This window comes from Arachis duranensis, chromosome 9 (assembly GCF_000817695.3).
Source record: "Arachis duranensis cultivar V14167 chromosome 9, aradu.V14167.gnm2.J7QH, whole genome shotgun sequence".
NCBI lineage: Eukaryota > Viridiplantae > Streptophyta > Magnoliopsida > Fabales > Fabaceae > Arachis > Arachis duranensis.
Window position 1 is genome coordinate 45,702,725 of NC_029780.3, and position 13,883 is coordinate 45,716,607.

The following is a 13,883-nucleotide window of genomic DNA, read 5'->3' on the forward strand; positions in this document are numbered from 1 at the left end:
ACACACGTTTGAGTGAAATAGAAACAATTGCATTAATTCATTGAGACGCTGCAGAGCTCCTCACCCCCAACAATGGAGTTTAGAGACTCATGCCATCAAAGTGTATAAAATTCAGATCTGAAAATGTCATGAGGTACAAGATAAGTTTCTAAAAGTTGTTTAAATAGTAAACTAGTAACCTAGGTTTACAGAATATGAGTAAACTAAGATAATTGGTGCAGAAATCCACTTCTGGGGCCCACTTGGTGTGTGCTGGGGCTGAGACTAAAGCTGTCCACGAGCTGAGGCTTTTCTTGGAGTTGAACTTCAAGTTATAACGTGTTTTGGGCGTTCAACTCTGGATCATGACGTGTTTCTGGCGTTTAACTCCAGACAGCAGCATGTACTTGGCGTTCAACGCCAAGTTACGTCATCTATCTTCGCACAAAGTATGAACTATTATATATTGCTGAAAAGCCCTGGATGTCGAATTTCCAACGCTGTTGAGAGCGCGCCAATTGGACTCCTGTAGCTCCAAAAAATCCATTCCGAGTGCAGGGAGGTCAGGATCCAACAGCATCAGCAGTCCTTTTTCAGCCTAACTCAGAGTTTTGCTCAACTCCCTCAATTTCAGCCAGAAAATACCTGAAATCACAGAAAAACACACAAACTCATAGTAAAGTCTAGAAATATGATTTTTGCCTAAAAACTAATAATATTCTACTAAAAACTAATTAAAACATACTAAAATCTACATGAAATTACCCCCAAAAAGCGTATAAAATATCCGCTCATCAGCGGGAGAGAGGTAAGGCAACTTTGCTAAAATCCTTGATGAACCGACGATAAAAGCCAGTATGACCAAGGAAAGAATGGATCTCCCTCACCGAGGAGGGGTAAGGTAAACTCGAAATGACATCGATCTTAGCCGGGTCGACGGAGATTCCGTCTTTAGATACAATATGACCCAATACTATACCTTGCTTCACCATAAAGTGGCACTTTTCAAAATTCAAAACAAGGTTAGTATTGGTACATCGCTCTAGCACCCTATCTAAGTTCCCTAAACAAGCATCAAAGGAGCTACCATACACACTGAAATCATCCATGAAGACTTCCATGCAATCCTCCAAAAGATTTGAGAAAACACTTGTCATGCACCTTTGAAATATTGCCGGTGCATTGCATAAGCCAAACGGCATTCTCTTATATGGAAATGTTCCAAAGGGGCAAGTAAAAGTTGTTTTCTCCTAATTTTCAAGAGCTATGTGAATTTGGAAGTACCTTGTGTATCCATCTAAAAAATAGTAATGGAATTTACCTGCCAAGCGATCTAACATTTGGTCAATGAATGCAACGGGTAATGGTCCTTCCGCGTTGCTTGATTCAGCCTGTGGTAATCAATGCATACTCGCCAAGTATTTTGAATTCGGGTGGCCACAAGCTCTCCACTTTCTGTTTTAACCATTGTCACTTCGGACTTCTTCAGCACTACTTGGACCGGACTCACCCACTCACTATCTGAAATGGGAAAATTATGTCCGCTTCCAAGAGGCGAGTTACTTCTTTCTTGACCACGTCAAGGATTGTGAGATTTAGCCGTCTTTGTGGTTGTCTCACCCACTCACTTGAGGGCTTATTCCCACAATGTCACTTAGCCTCCATCCAATCGCCTTCTTATACTTCTGGATAACCTCAAGGAGTTGTTGCTCCTCTTGATCGGAAAGATCGGTTGCCACTATCACCGAAAATTTATGTTCCTCATCAAGGAATGCATATTTGACATGGAGTAGTAGTGGTTTCAAGTCTTCCCTTGCTTCTTGGTGGGGTAACTTATCCTCTTGGTCACGGGGACTTGGTGAGGCACTTTTATCTTCTTCATCCTCAAAGTCTCCCACTTGTGAACTTTCATCATCACTTAGATCTTTCTGGGGATCATGGTGGCTACCTACCTTAAGCTCATCCTCTCTCCCATCCTCAATGAAATTCTTGCCCCCATCAATAGATTCCTCTTTCAGAAGAGTGAATTGAGAGTTTATCTCATTAAGTGGCTCGCTTCCTTTTAGAGTTATAGCATCAATGCTAGACTTCAAGGTTGATGGGTGCGGCAAGGAGGAAGGATCACAAAGCATCCCGAATTGCGGAGGAGCAAGGTTGTTAGGAGTAGAGTGAGAGGGTGCTAGACGTGACAAAGTCTTGGCAAGAGTTGCCATGCAATTCTCTTGCTTCTTTTGAAATTTTCTCTGCTCTTGGATGAAGAGGGCTTGGAAGCTATGCTCCTCATAAGAGAAGTTGATGGAAAAGGAATGGTGGTGAAAGCCAGGTTGTCCCAAATGTGGTGGTGGGAAAGGTAAAGAAGCTTGGGGGTATGATGGTTGTGTCTCATGTAGAAGGTATGGAGCATGAACATGTGGATGGACAAAATTGTAATGAGAACGTGTTCCACTGGGTGTGAGAGGTTGATAGACATTAAGATAATAGGGTCCTTGCAAACATCCTTGTTGCCAAGAATTGATTGCTTGCGACCCTTTCTCGAATTGACCTCCTATACCTTGAGGTGAACCAACGTTGGAATTGCTACCCCCTACAACATGACAACAACTAGACTCCAAGCCAAAAGGGTGATAACTCATGATGAATATGGAAAGATAAAAATGCAATGATATCAATAAAATCAATAGACAAATGAATATATATAACCTAAGTATATCTACTTACCTAGGACTAGACAAACTAGGATGTTAATTGCTATCACTACTAAGATAGAGGCGCCTCTTACCAATTAGTGCCAAGTAGCAAACCAAAATCAAGTATTCACACTATTCACATATTTATAACAACCAAAATTATAGCACTCATTGCACTTAAAGTGAATCCCCGGCAACGGCGCCAAAATTTGATGTGAGCAAGAACTATTGCCGGTTTGGAATCAATAAAAATAAGCATCAATTTGTTGGTAGCATAGTCCAAACCAACCACAACTCTCGCAATCAAATGGTTAAATTCAAAGGATGTCACAATTCAAAACTAATTCAAAATTGGGAGTGTTAATTCCTGGCCTGGTTCGTCTCCCAATGACACTTGAGATCACTGAGTGTACAATTCCGGTTGTAGTGATCAAGGGGTTTTCAATAAAGAAATGAACATATAAAGTAATAAAAGAACATGTAAAATTGTAATGATTGGACTAATGAAGAAATTAAAGAACCGACTATGCACTATAAACAAGTAAAGTATAAAAGAGATTAACATAAGTGTGTATAAAAGATTGAAAGCATGAAAAGAGTCTTGGCTTCGAGTGAGCTAGGGGTCCTTTCCTTGTTAAAACCACAACTATGACAATTATAATGGATCAGTCTCACTTGATCAACCCTCACATCGGAAAGTAAGTTAAATGAGCATAAGTGTTCCTAACCCACAAATCCTAATTTGCTTGCTAATTGCCTTAGCAACAAATTAGCGTTAGTGGGAACAAGAACAATTAATAATCCAAGAATTGACATTAAATGTTGGACATTCCAACTCTAGGAACCCAATTGCTCACTTTCCCCAAGCCAAGAGCAAAAAATTTAGCCTAAAACCATGGTTGACATTTTGTCAAACACTTGGTGGGCAAAAACCTTAAACATGGGAAAAATGAGAAAAGGCTTGAAACCAGAAGCAACAATTGATCTCAATCAACAAGAATAACATAAGAAAGCATGAAACAAACATCAAACATCAAATTCATCAACAAGAAATTGAAATTGCAAAAGAGGTAAAGTCGAACTATAACTTGAATTATAAGAAAGAGTAAGAACAATGTGACTATAAAGAGTAATAACAAAGAGATACTTACAATGGAGGCTAGCAAAATTCAAGATAAAAAATGGAAATGGCACTTGAATGTAAAACCCTAATATAAACCCTAGTAGAGAAGATGAAAAACATAGAGAAAAACTAAACTAAAAGCTTCCTACTACTACTCCTGAACTATACTAATGATATGATATGTTATGGTCTTCCTTTCCCCTTCAATATGAGATAAATGGCTTTAGAAATGGGCCTCAAAGCCCCCAAAATCGCAAGTCACTTGCCATTTAAATGAAGGCATGTGCGGACACCTGTGCGTACACACAAGTAGCTGTGCGCACGCACACTAGGCGATACTCTAACTAACCGCACGACGCGCTTGAAGCAATCCACGCGCTCTGATTGGGCGGCTGTGCGTACGCATACGTCTCTGTGCTCATCTCCTTTGATTCTTCATGCTTCCTCCACTTTGCATGCTCTTCTTCCATTTTCTCCAAGTCATTCCTACCTTATACACATGAAATCACTCACAAACAACATTAAGGCATCGAATGAAAGGCAAATGGAATAAAATAGACTAAATTAGGCACAAAAGAGCATATTTTCATAATTATGCACAAATTGGGAGGAAAGTTCAAAAGCATGCTATTCAAGGGAAAAAGTGCAAGTTTATATGATGAAATCTATTCAATTCTAACAAAAAATTATCATCAAATTTGGATTCATCACTCGCATACCCTGTCCACCAGGTACCTGTCTAGTCGACCTTCTTTAGCCAACTTTTCTATGACATTTTTTAAGTCGTAGCAGTCATGGGTAGAATGTCCATGGAGTTTATGGTACTCACAATATTCGGTCCGACTTCTGCCCTTTTTGTGTTTTATTGGTCTGGAAAGTGGAAGTTTTTCAGTATGACATATTTCTCTGTAGACATCTATCAAAGAGACCTAGAGGGGAGTGTAGTTATGATATCTACGAGGCTTCTCCAGATTGTAGTCTTCTTTCCTTTTAGCTTCTTTTTCTTTTTTCCGAGGTGGGTAGGGAAGGTTAGGCCTTGGCAGTGGCTCCCGTAACTGAGAGTTTTCTTCCATGTTGATGTACTTCTCTGCCCGTTCTTGCACTTCGTACAAGGAAGCCAGGTGTCACTTCGATATGGACCGAGAAAATGGCCCTTCTCTAAGGCCATTAACCAACCCCATTATTGCTGCCTTAGTAAGTAAGTTTTGGATCTTCAAGAACGCCTTGTTGAATCTTTCCATGTAGTGTCGGAGTGTTTCTCCGACCTTTTACTTGACTGCCAACAAGCTCGGGGCATGGTTTACCTTATATTTCTAAATGGAAAATCTGGTAAGAAAATTTTTTGCTAGGTTGTCGAAACAGGTTACCGCCGACCTGGGGTGTAAATTGTCAAACCATTTCATTGCGCTTTGATCAAAGTGGTCATGAAGGCTTTACAGAGGGTCCAGTCAGAGGCGTCAGATAAATACATCCAGCTTTTAAAGTTGCTAAGATTGTACCTCAGGCTTGTATGATCTCTTTTATGAATGGATCTTCTCTCCCGAGGGGGCATTCTTCCTGATCTATTCTGGCATTTCGTCTTTGGAGATCGGCCTCTAATTGTAAGAGCTTTTCCTCTAACTCTCTTCATGATCATCGTCACACATCTCGCCGTAGCTGCCATTCCGCTTCCCATTGATGCTCGGCTTCATGCTCAAGTTGTTTTAGTCGTTCTCGTTGACCATGAAACAACCCTAGCAGCTCTGTTACTTGTAGAGGGTCTTCCTCTGCAGGTGGGTGAACCTTTGATTGGATCCGCCTAGGTTAGGGATTTCTCGATGTCCCTTCTCTGTGGGGAACATGAGTTTGTGGTGGTGGAGGAAGTATAATGGTATAGCCTTATGGTTGAGGCTCAGGTTCAAATTTGGATGTTGTATGCCCGTCTTTATACTAGTGATCCGCCATTATTAGGGGTCAAATCTCAGGTCTTCGACAACGGCGTCAATGTTCCTAAGCGGCGCCAATCTCAGCACTAACATCATTGGTGCTGAGTGTGCCTTCTGTCCGCCATGCGTAGGGTCTTCCTGCTAGGCATGCGTGGTGTCATGGTTTCTTAGGGCACACTTTCTCTTTCTTAGACCTCGCTTTTTCTGTTTTTGAATTTTTCCTTAAATTCTTTGTTATTTTTTGCGCCAAAATCTTCTAAAATCAAAAAAACACTAACACAACTCTAAATATTTAATTATTTATTAAATTCAATTAGAAAATATAAAAAATTTGATTAAAACCTAAGAAAATAAGTGAAAATCAAATAAAAAAATTGCTTAAGATGACGTGTACCCTTACTACCAGAATGTCACACTTCTGGATGCGCCACTCTAATAGCGTAGATATTATGACGACTTTCATAAAAAAAAATATTTAATACTAAGATAGGAGCCTTTTTAACACTTGAAACCGTATAAACTTTTTCTTTTCGAATAAGAAACCCAAAATACTTTTTAAATTAAAAAAAAATACATACATACATACTAGAGAGGAAAAAAATAATAACTAAGATGATATAAAACATCGTATAATCAAAAACTAAATAAACTCTTCATAATCCTCTTCGTCCATATCATGAAAAGAGAAATCTGTAGGGGAGTGAGAATATCATCCTTTACAGGATTCTCAGTAGAGGGTTAAAAAATTGCTATAACAAGATATGTAAAGGGAAAATTATTTTCAAATACACTGATCGTTGCTCGTCTCATGTACCTTTTCAAAAACCACTGGTTTAACACTCAAAATCCAAAATCCTTTTTAAAAGAGAAATCAGTTAATTATCGAAAGCTTACAAAGAACCTTTTCCTTTCTTATAAAAAAATATTAAAAATTTTTCTAAACAGTATGAATGACCAACCTGTTTCAAACTTATGTTCATTAAGTCTATGTTGAACTATTTGATTTTTCATACTTTACTAAACTTCAAACACAAACCAACCACAGCCTCTGGCCCATCACATAATGAATCACAACCTCAATCCTAAGCAACTCAATCAATATCCAATTCACCAAATCCAACCAATTATAGTCACAAACACAAGTAATAAGGTTCAAATACAAACAAGAGTAATTACATCAAGTATAGCAATTAGCAGTTAAACAGAATTATTCACGTAGGCAAACCAATTATAATATGCACACCCAAACAATGTCACATAGATGCATATGATGTATGTCTGTCCTATTTGTTGTGATATCACGTTGTCGGTTCAACTTCCAACTCAACACATCCCATTAGGATGTTGCCTTTCTGTCACGAATAAAAATGGGTACCCCCAGGGATATAGTGTCCGGCTCACTCTTGTGACTTGAAAGGATGCGAGCATCCTCACATTACCCCAGGGATATAGTGCCCGGCTCACTGTCTAGGGATATGGTGCCCTGCACACTTTTATAACATAACAAATCTCATCTCAATAAAAAATAAAATCATCTTTATCACAATTTAAAAATCATTCTTGGCTCACTTACTTTCAAAAACAAAACGTATTCAGTTCACATCTCGCCAAGAGTCACTTTTTCTCAAATCAATTTTCTTTAAAACCAAACCGCTTTTGGTAACATTCTTCGAAAATGTCAAGCAACTTCAAAATCATATCAATTGTAAATCTCTTTGAAAACTCAAAAATCATTCATTCTTGAATCATTCACTTAAGTACTTTAAAATCAAGAGTCATCAATTAAAATCCACAGTAAGGTCTCAAGGCTTTAGTGGGGAACAACCAATTTTATTTTCTTAAATTCATTAAAGATTCATAAAATCATAGCTTCTGAATTTGAATCAATCAAAATGAACTTAAACCAAAACCAAATCATTTAAAACAAAACCAATTCATTTAAACCAAAACTAATTTCAGTTTTATTCTTAAATCTAAAACTTTCTCAAAGGCTCAGAAATTGTTCCGTTTTGCTAAATCAGAATTTAAAAAATACTTTAACTCTTTCCAAGACGTCACAAAAACAAAATTAATCAATCAAAATTGAATTACTTTTAAGTTCACTAAAAAGTCCTTCGAATATAGTTCTTTGATCAAATTCAAAACCTAAGTCTCCTCATATTTAAATTGACCTCAAAACAAAATACTTTTCTTAAATACATTAAAGTCAAAAGGTAATTCTTTTCTTAATAAATAAAACCCAACAAAAAAATGCTTTTCTTAATAAATCAAACGTAAAATATATTACTTTTCTTAATAAATAAAACCCAACAAAAAAATGGTTTTCTCCATAACTCAAAATCATAGCATAATTCATTTTTTCTTATTAAATATAAAATTAGATAACACAATTTCTTAAAATTCTAAATTTTCTCTAAATAACATTTTAAACAAAGTCCTAAATTTTATAATGAAATTTCGCCAGTATCTCCTCTAAAACTTAGACTTTGCCATCCTTCTCGGGTCCCATCTAAACCTTTTCCAAATCAAACCAACTCCAATAAATCAAATCCATTTTCAAAACTCTAGAAAACCAATTCAACAATTGCAAGTTTAACAAAATCAATCACTAATTCAATCAAATAAACAGTCACATTCACCCAAGACAGACTAGATAATACATAAAACTTACATAATCACCAAAAATATATTTTCTCACATCAATATCCATTTATAACAATTATGAAATATAAGATAAGTCTTTAGAAAAACTCCTACCTCGAAAAGTTGAAACCATAAACCAAATGCGTCAAGAAACCTTTCTCCTCTCGGCCCGCAATCAGTGGCAGTTGCATCCAAAGCTCCGCTTACTTCCGCAACAACAGAAATAGCTTTAATTATAATATGCAACCTCGGTACTCAATCCTAAAATATTAATATCGCAAAAACCTTAATAACACATAGCAGAACACTAACACGAGCTTTCCGAAAAAGAGATACTTACTGTAATAAGAGAATGAAGTAGCAGCGATCTCCAAACCGATTTGGCGGCTGCCCAAACAGCCACCTCAAGCGACAGCGGCGACCAGAACTTCAGTGATGGTGATTGTAACAAACATACAGTGACGATAACGTTCTCGAAAATTCAAAAGAATAGAAACAAACTCAAAACCCTTACCTACAATGGATCTTAGCTACGGTACCGCCATTTTCCGGCGGCAGAGGCTCGGTAACCCATCACTAGCAGCGGCAACGGAGCGTGCAACGACGACTCCATACGCGACGATGACAGCGACGAGACTCGGCGATGATGGCACAACGGCTTCGCCTCCTCTCGCGCACCTTCCCTATGTTCGTGAACCTCTTTGGACGGTGACGATGAAGACCTCGACGGCGACGACGATGCAGGCTCCACAGAACGGCGACACCTTGGTGGCGTGATCTCCTTCCAAGGTCTGACGACAACGCGACGGTGGCAGCGCGGCTTCTCTTCAGCGATGATGACCGCTCCTCCTCTCTCTCAAAACCGCGCTCTATCTCCATCTCCTCTGGTCTCTCGACTGCGCGGCGGCAGTGATACCCGCCGGCGCCGTCCTCCCTCTCTTCTCTTCACTCTTGCTGCAGCTTTCCCTTTTTTTCTTTCTCCCTTTCTTTTTTTCTTTCTTTCTTAAGGGGGTGGCTAGGGTTTCTTTAGGTAAGAGGAATCGTGTGTGTTTAAGGGTTAGTGGTAGTGTGTGTAAATTAGGGTTAAGGTGTGCATGAAATTTGGAACAAATATGAAATTAGAAATTTTTGGGTAAATTGGGGCTTGATGATTTTTAGATCAAATTATGTTATATTATATTAATTTTAAAATATAATTTAATCTCTCAAAATTACTTTTAAAATGTTACTTAATTGCCAATTGTTAATTGGCTTTTAATTAAGTATTTTAATTTGAAATTAGAGATAATATAATTAATTTTTTTTCTTGATAAAAATCAAAGTATTAAATTCTTATTATTTTACAACTATTAAACTCTATAATTTAAATATAGAAAACAATTCGATAATTATAAAATTAGATAAAAATTTAAATTTTAAATAATTTATCAAAATTTATTTTAATTATTTTTAATAAAATAATTTTTGAAATTAAAACTGTTAATGAATAAATAATTTAAAATCATCTCATAATAAGATTTTTCAAAAATGATAGAGTCTTAAATACCGTGTCATCAGATATAATTTTTTAATCACAGATTATTAAATTTACTGAATAATTAATACCTTTCATGTAAGTAGATTTAATTAAAACTTTTATAGTACTGATGCGAATCAATCTATTTTAGATTTTTTTATGATTTTAATTTTTTTATTTATAAATTAATTTTTTCATCACTTAGCTTATTAGTGCTATTTCTAATTTTCTATTAGCAGATTTTATTTTTATAAGTGCTTCTAACTGGATTTTTTATAATATATTATGTTTTCTCTACTAAATAGTTCTTTTAAAGTATTTTTCTTAGCAAAATTTTGTTATACTTTTAGATCCAAATCAGATTTAAAGACAATTTATTTTCATTATCAATTAACGTTGTTGTTTTATAAAAATTAAAATCTTCCCTTATTTCAAGGTTTTCTAGATATATAGTTCAATATCATATATATAATTTGCAAAAAAGTAACGAGGAGTAAGTTTTAGAAATATTTTCTAGACGAAATCTTCCTTTATTCTCATAGTAGTTTATTATACAAAGGACTTCCTATATAGGGATTGTTTTTAACTATTTTATTTTCTCTAAGAAAATATTTTATATATTCAGACTATAGAGTTGTCTCGTCTGCTTTCTTTATATTTCTCTGATAAATAACCTGTAATATTTATTTAGGGTCAATTAATTAACTACATTATATATCTAAATATGTTAAAAACAAGGTAGATATTTCAGTAAAAATGTCAAAAATATTTTTAAATAAAAACATTTGATCTTATCGTTTAACTAAAGTTGTAATATATTAGATTTTAATACGTGATATAATATAAAAATATTATCTTTATTTAAAAGTGTTGCTATTTTCTCAAAATTGTCCCTTTATTTTTTATACCAATTTTTGTCATTTTGTTTAAAATTTAAATTTTTGTGTCCAAAAATTTTATTTTAGAATTGTTTTACCCTTTTACTATTTTTTTGTAAATTTTATAATAACCTTTTTTTATTTCTATTTTATTATCATTTTAATACTTTTCTCATGACTAATTAAATTCTATAGATTATTTAAAATTGGTAGACTGTTAGAATTTTATATTTTTAGTTATTTTTTTTATTTTGAAAATTGTCTAAAATAAATGGATTTTTAACATTTCTTATTTCTTCTGTATAGAGAATTTTTTATTTTGTATTTTCAAGTGTTTGATTTAACATTTGATATAGTTCTTCTATTAATTTAGGATATAAAAGCATTTTCTCTTTCTACATTTCTTTTTATATTTTTCATTAAATTATTTTTTCGCATATAGATAATAGATATTTCTCGATATAAGTTTTGAAGGTTTTCTTTAAGTAAAAATGTTTATTTGTTGTCATTGCCTAAAATTAACCTGTGCGAAAACATTAGCTTCTTGACTACCTAAAATTTACTATTGTTTTATATTTAAAGGCTTCTTTACTTGTTTCGTATAATCCCAGAGAATTTAGGAGGTTTGTTCTTTCAAATAGGTATTTTTCTTATCTTAATAAAATATATAAATATCTTCTGTGTTACTTGTCATTATAATTATTTATCTTGAATAAAGTTTTTTCCAAGTTATTATAGGTATAGTTATGAATATCCCTTAGTTTTTTTACCATTATATACATTATCCTACTATTTCTGATATTTTTTTTAATTAAGAATTTCAGTTAAATTCTCACCTTTTCATGTTATTTATTTTATTTCAGAATCTTCATTATTATGTTAATCTATTTTAGATAGATTTAGAGGACTTATAATTTTAGATTCTCTAATTTAAAGATATAAATTTGCTGAGAAAGAATTTCTTAGTTTTATTTCAATTGAATTTCTTATTAATAGAGGGATCGGTTTTAATTGCTATAAATTTTGATATTTCTGTTTTGACAATTTTTTAAAATAATTCATCTAAATAGATTTTTTCTTTATTTTTAAAAGTTTTTATGATGGCTATTAGTTAAAGCATAATTTATAGAATTTATAAGCTAGCTTATTGATCTTTCTACAATTTTGTTTTGAGAAAAAGGGTATAGCATAGTTTACGCGGACATTAAATTTAACATTTATATTTGTCAGGTTTTATGGACAATTCCTATTTTTTTTATCTATTATTAGATCTATAATTATTTTATCATAGATTACTAAACTTACTCGAGAATTAATTCCTTTCATATTGGTAGATTTAATTAAATTTTGTGTAGTATTGACATGAATATAGCCTACTATTATATTATTTGCTAGGAGCAAGCTAAGAATATAATAATATAATAATTAAGAATATTAAACAAAAATTAAAAATAATTAATTATTTTATTTTTAAATTTAAATTTTTAAGTTTGATTAAGATCCTAATTGATTATATTTTAAATTGAGTTATGATATAATTTATAAGATTTTAATTTAAAATAAGATAAAATTTAAATTTAAAATAAGATTTAAATTTAAAATTAATCACAATTTTATATGTTATATATGTATGTCAATAGTAAAGGAATGACACGATTTTATTCCTTTACTTTTATATACACAAATATTTTAGAGTTTGATTCTTAGAAAAAAATTTGTAGTATGCAAAGAATTGAAAAAAGTTTCTCAATTTAAATCAAAGTCTATTAATCAATTAGTTGATAATAAAGATTAATTTCGGTATGAATGCGCATAGATTTTCAAATAATTGAAAAAAAAATACTAAAATATACTGAAGTATTTCTATTTAATCTTATGTTATTTGAATAAAATATTAAGTACAAAATAAATTAATAGGATTATTTTATTATTTTTACTGCGCATTTTGAATACATTATAATCTTTTAAATTTTTATCTTTATATTTATAATAATATAAATAGGGAGCTCTTATGTTAACGTAGTGCTTGCACATTAAGTTTAAAAATTTATTTGCTTAAGTGTTGTTACTAGAAATTTTTAAAATTTTATTTATAAATTATAACTTATTATTTTGTTAGGTTGTTACCTTTTGAATTTTTAAATACACTTTCTTAGATAATTTGTGTGTACGAATATAAGTGATAAGATTATAGATCCAATCGAGTTACGAAAATTTTTCATTGCCATTTGTATCTCAATTGTTTAGTACAATCAATTACTTTATTTCCATATTTGTCTTATTTAAAATTTTTCTACAATTTTTAATGGCAGTTGGTATTTACAAAATTGTTGAGATCAATTCTACGGTTAAGAATTTGGATGTACATATACGAGTAATAAGTTTATGGACAGTTGGACACTATCGGTCTAAAAAATTTCTCTATTGCATGCCATGCTCAATTGAGATAGTTTGCTTCGATGAAAATATATGAATTTTTTGTCATTTTTCTAATTAATGTTGAATTTGTATTATTGATATTTCAAACGTGTTTATTTATTATTTTTATTTGTTCTTTGATTTTTGTGTGTCAATTCTAGGGAAGAAAAATATATGCATTAGTTAAGAAGGCTCTTGTATCTCGATTTATCAATTTGCTAAGAGAAGGAATAGTTTTGTGAGTTTAAACCAATGGAGTTTTGTGAGTTTTGACACTTTCAATACTCTTGAGTTTGATTATACCTATTTAGTTGGTAAGTTTGTTGTTTTAAAAAAATATTCAATGATAAATTTATTTAATTCATTGATAATTTCTATATATCATTTTTTTTAACAAATTTATTGACAATAAATATTTTTTATTTTAATTTATTTTAAATGTTATTGGATATCTTGTTAGAATTGAAAGTGAGAGTACTCTTAAAAAAATGGCAAATTTATCACGTACAATGTTATTGAATTAGAAGTTAATAATAGATAATTAATTATTATTTTTTGAATATAAACACTTACACATAATATAGATGAATAAATCTAAATCTAAAAATTTTAATATTAACTTCAATGTAAATTTATTTATTTGAATTTGTTTCAAAATTTTATTTTATATATTCAAATTTATTTGTTTTATTTATTATTTTATATTTAAATTGT